Source organism: Dermacentor silvarum, chromosome 5 (genome assembly GCF_013339745.2).
Source record: "Dermacentor silvarum isolate Dsil-2018 chromosome 5, BIME_Dsil_1.4, whole genome shotgun sequence".
In the NCBI taxonomy this organism is placed as follows: domain Eukaryota; kingdom Metazoa; phylum Arthropoda; class Arachnida; order Ixodida; family Ixodidae; genus Dermacentor; species Dermacentor silvarum.
In genome coordinates this window covers 107,105,712-107,111,378 of record NC_051158.1, presented here as the reverse complement: position 1 = coordinate 107,111,378, position 5,667 = coordinate 107,105,712, and positions in this window count along the sequence as shown.

Genomic DNA, 5,667 nt, shown 5'->3' with positions numbered 1-5,667 from the left:
GCAGAGGATATGTTTGTAAAGCGTCTTGGGAAGGAATAGGATAAAAGAAAAGGAGACTGCTGGTATGTTTTTCAGAAGCGTGTCTGGTTGGCTAAAAATTATTAATTGCTTTGGTCGTCATACCACCTTACGTTCAATGAGCACAATTTCTATTTCATTCCGCTAGTATTGTGCTATTATTGTCAATCAATCGAGATTTTATCACCGGTGTCATGGCATTGTATTCCGTCGCATTTATTTATCTCCATCACTTCAGAATCATCTCATTGTCGTCATGCCGTCGTCCTTATATGCCTTCGTCGTTCTATCGACATCATTCCTACCTCGTAATTCCATCGTCATCACTGCATGCACCGTCGACCTGCGGTCCTTGTTCTACCATCGTGAGGTAACATTGGCGAGCGATGGTCATAACAAAGCGGGTCAATCAGGGAGGCAGTGTATGGCCGCATATAGCCGAATCACTTGCAAACATCAGGAGAAACACTACGGATTCTAAATAAAGGTGTCTTAGCTAACACGGTGTGTCGCCTCTTGTTCGCTAGATTGTGTGAATGTTAATCGCATTAACTTCGATAGTCGTCTTAACATGGGTTCTGCAGGAATTCTTTCGTCTTCGCCACACTAACGAACTCGTGTCCACATTGTTCCCAGCCTATTAACACCTCGAATTGCTAGAGGTGATCGTGCTCAGGCTTGTGACGGACGACCCGAAGTTTGATGGAGGTAGCGGTATGATTTCGACAGCGGCGCCGCCTATCGACAAGGGGAAACACATTTGGATGGGTGGGAAAGGCGGCGAAAGGCACACTTCAAGAGTTGCTAGACATCACAGATTCGAATCAACCTGACAAAGAGTTAGAATATGTGTACATTGCAGTCGCGCTAAAGAAATTGAAAACTATTGGATGGGTGCGAGACTCGCTGCAAAAACATTCATTAGACTGTCTCAGGTATCCGGGCTATCCTTAACGGGAATCAGTCAGATGAGTTTCGATAGAGCTCGTTACATTTTTCATGAGCGGAAGACGTGCCTAGAGGCAGAGTCGACTGCAACATTTTGTTGCTGCACAAAAATATCCAGATTTTCGGCGTGATCATTTTAACGGAAAAACAAAAATTAAATAAGTTTTCAAGAAGTACTTAGAGTACCTCAATAAAATTGTAGCAAATAAATTCTGAAAAGTTCATTTGCAACTTTATTGTGTCTTAAGGCACAGGGCAACTTACAACTGGTTTCCATGAATTTTCTTCGTTATATTTTCAAGCGAGTTGAATATTCTGCCTTAGGTTAATTCACAATTAGCCCAACTAATTAAACTGATACTTTCAAGTGTATATTGTTCTTAGACAAATGCTTTAAGTCTACGCGGGTGCTGCAAAATTTCTCAACATTGGGGAGAGGATTGTGAAAAATAAAATAGAAATGCAGAGCACTTTATTGGCTCAGTAAATTTTTATTTTGAATGCTATTTTTTGAATGCTATATGTTTTTGTAGCACTAGGTGCGTTGTCTGCGAATTTACGTGAATAAGCAAGGAAAAAAACAAGGAAAGCCTACGTTGTAGATACACTGTACTGAAACACAATTAGACGGAGTCTAAATTTGCATATATTTCTAAATAAGGATGCCGAAATTGTCGATTTAAAAATTGACATCATTATAATGAAGCCGAATAAAGCAATAAGATTGGCATGTTCCGCGTGAAAATATTATGAGCGTTAGCCTTGTGGGTCAACAATTTCTGTTTAATGAAAAAAAAAAGCTTCTAGTGGCCGTGTACTATCGTATTTCTGAAAGCCAGTAACCAGCGTATCTAAATTTACACTCGCGCCAAAATTATTGCCTCGAGTTCCATCACTGTAGGTTCATCTGAATGACTATATGAGATTCAAAAGTGAGATTAAATGGCGGTCGGCGGCGTGTACGGTAGTGTTCACCTATGCCTTCGCTATAGTATGTTGCCGCACACTTTAAAGCACGAGCATGTTGATCAACCGATGTGCTTTTCTACTACTTCATCCCTAAATGTAAGCCTGGGTTCTGCCACTCCCGGTGGTTGTTGTGAGCCTTATCCCTCCCTATTTTCCTAACTGTCGATTGTATGGTTTGTTTTCATACCAAATATTCACAGAATAATCTGTGGGTGTTCGGCTAGTAATGAAATGTTTATTCCTCTCCCAGTTAAATTATCAAGTAACCAGCAAGAAGGGCTGCAGGGCAAAAACAAGCTTTGATGCACCTTGAAGACAGCCCGGCGGCCGTTCATCACATGACAGTATCTTCACAATAATCGAGAACTCGAGCTAGCTTGGTATAGGCAAAAAGGCTAATGGGTCGAACAGAACCGGGCCGGCCAAAGTATGGTACTTTCGGGCTCAGGCCAGGCCCGGACCTGAAAAACCGGCCCGTGCAGTGCTCTACTTCAGATAGTCTGATCACCAGATTCCCCTACTGTCACGTAGTAGTGACGCTCAAGTACACAGTCGTAAAACAGTCGTGTATGACAAAACTGATTCTTTATTGGGCGAACATGGGCCCACTAAAGCAAGCTACACTCGAAGCACCACGAAAGCGGCGAACACAGTCGGCGATTGTCGAAACCTGATCAGCGGCGAAACGCGTCGGCTTTTATACATGAGTCATCGAAGGTCCAAGAATAATCCGTGGTACCCGCGTGTCTTCCAGAAAGTTCTAGATAATCCGCGTTGCTTATACAATCAGACGACATGAGCATCGGTGACAAGAGACAACGGATAGAAGCATCGATAACGTTCGAGAAACTTCCGATACCTGCAGGCGCGTCCTGTGCCTAGCGATTACGTTTAACATTTGTTAGCCGGTGAAAAGCGGTCACCGGTGAAAGATAAACATGTATACGTGTCAATATGATTATGAAAGATTGAGTAAAACAATTTAAGACGTAACCTGCTTCCCTGTTCAAGCAAAAGGATCCAGTCAAGTTATTTTTTCCTCTTACACTTAGAAAGTGGTTGTATATCCCCAGGTCGAACAGTGTCGCGACGAATTGGACTTTTTCTAGAGCATTAATATGCAAAAAATTTATTGTTGGGCTTTACGCGCCAAAACCACGATCTGATTATGAGGCACGCCGTGGTGGGGGACTCCGGATTACTTTAGTCCACCTGGGGTTCTTTAACGTTCACCCAATGCTGCATTGATATGCACATCAGAAACCGCATTCAACACAGGGCATGCCTACACCAACATTGGTAAATTTTCTTTTTTACGCTGCTCTTTTACGTTAATGCTTATGTGTTTTAAACTTTGTTGCAAGAAGTGAAGGGCATGCCCGGCATTTCTAACTACGGTATTAACATGTTATGACCAAGAGCCATCCTCGGACAGCATAAGACCTAAATATTTCAGTCGCGAATTATTTTTGTATTTCAACTGGCCACTTAACAAATACTTACATCTGATTTTGTAACATTTTTGTAGTGAAGCTAATGTCTACATAATTATTTATGTTTAGGGCCATGCTATTAGTGACACACCATTTTTATACGCGCTTCCAGTCGGCCGCCAATAAAAACAATGACTCATTAGATGCCCTTGCACACAGTACACAATCATCCACAAAAATTGTATCCCGGTTCAATAATAACACACATATTGCTAATAAAAAACCTTGCACTCGGCCGCGCAACACTTGAAACAGCGAAGCTGTGTGATCGTAGCCCAGCATTTTCCGGAAGTGCGCGCGAACTTTCCATCTTATTACTGATGTAGACGATAATTTCTTTCGCGCGTCTCGGACTTACGGCCGACACTGCGCGTTGCACGGCGCAGCTTGCAACACCGACACCGCGTTCCAGGAAACCCGCTCCGTGAATGCGTCGCTCTCTCTCTCGCTCTCAAGCACGCAAAAGCTCTTCACCTCGCAGAGCACGAGCGTACAAACGCGCCAGCTGTGGAGGAATACGACGACGCTCGAACGCAATCATATTGTTAGCATAAATGCATGTTCTGGCAGTGTGGCCGAATAGCCTAGTGGTTCCGACGCTCGCTTTGGGACTGGAGGTACGCGGGCTCGAAATCCACCTCGGCAACAAAGTTTGTTTATGTTCTTCTTTTGGTAGTTTCTTGATACGCACCACAAATTACGGCTGGCTTAACCAGCTTCGCTGTTAAAAAAAAAAAAGAAATGCGGCAGAGACATTTCAAACTGCTTACGCGTGGCTATGCGAAAGCGATATATTCCCTTTGGTGCAGTTTTGTACGGAACGGCCTTCCCGGAATGCCACCGTTCCTTTAAGGCTCGGTGGAACTGTAACGGTAACTCGTTATTTTTACGAAGGAACGGCAGAGGGAACGGCGTTCCTTCTGTAAACGTTCCACGGCACTAAACAGGAGCACCGACGCACGCACGTATGCAGCACATCATGCAGGACGCAAAGAACTACCGCTTGTCTGTCACGTGACTATGGTGCATTTTTTTTCGCGAGTTCTGCATTATATTTTTTTTAATGACTAGGCTTCAAGATTGTCAGGTGACGCTCCCTTTTGTAGTTTCTTTCCGCCATGGCGGCCTGTCGGACACTAACATCGAGATGTAACTCTTGCCGAGTTCAAACAAGGGTCTTTACTAAATTAAGAATATCTATTCTGGACATTTCTTTTTCCGCTCATACTTCAATATTGGATCAGCATTCATTAAACGCTTAAGTATTGTTCCTTTCGATGCGGTTTCTTGCGCAAACATTCAATTCTATTGGTGCATGCGAGTAACTTTCTATTTGCAGATTTGAAGCGCAGTATCCTGACTGCGCATTTGAAGACCAAAGTGGAAAGCGCCGTATGTGTTGCACTTGTAATAGACGAGCACCAAAGTGGCAGTTAAACATGTCTGGAGTATGTCCGGTGCTGCTTGAAAAAAATTCGTCTAGGAGCGTTTCTTTGGATTTTTTTTATCTCCAGATAATGTGCCGCCGGCAATGTTCAAATTCTTATAATATACTTAGTTTGATGTGAGATTTAAATTGCACACTTTATTTCGTCGCAGGATTATCCGACACCATATTTTAATTTTTTTAAATGAAATGCAACGTTAATGTAACGACACGTTCCAATGTTAGAAATGTAACTGGAACGCGTTCCATTCGCGTTAAAGTAACTTGTAACGGGAACTCGTTCCAAGATTGGGAAGGAACGAGGAATGAGCTTTCGTTCCTGTTTTAGAGGAAGGAAAGGAAGGAAGGAAAAAGTGGAGAAGGAAAGGCAGGGAGGTTAACCAGTTCAGCACAACCGGTTTGCTACCCTACACATGGGAGCGGGATGAGGGGGAATGAAAGATGGGGAGGAGAGAGAGAGAGAGCACACAGCACAGCACACACATCGTCAGTCACAGTCCGTCACTCTTGCGTGGTACCTGACATCACTGTCACAGCCGCTTGTCCAAGCCCGTTGCTTTTAAATACCGAAGTAGTCCCTTCGTCGCCTTCAGCTGCGATGTCTTCTGTCGACGACATGTGAAAATCACTTCAGCTGACATTGGTCTGTTGTCAAGGTGCGCTAGAACGGACGCCAGGGACTGTCTCTGAACATTATATTCAGGACAGTCGCATAGAATGTGTTCCAGTGTCTCCTCGCAAAGACAGGCATCGCAAAGAGCGTTGTCGGCCATTCCAATCAGAAACGAATAA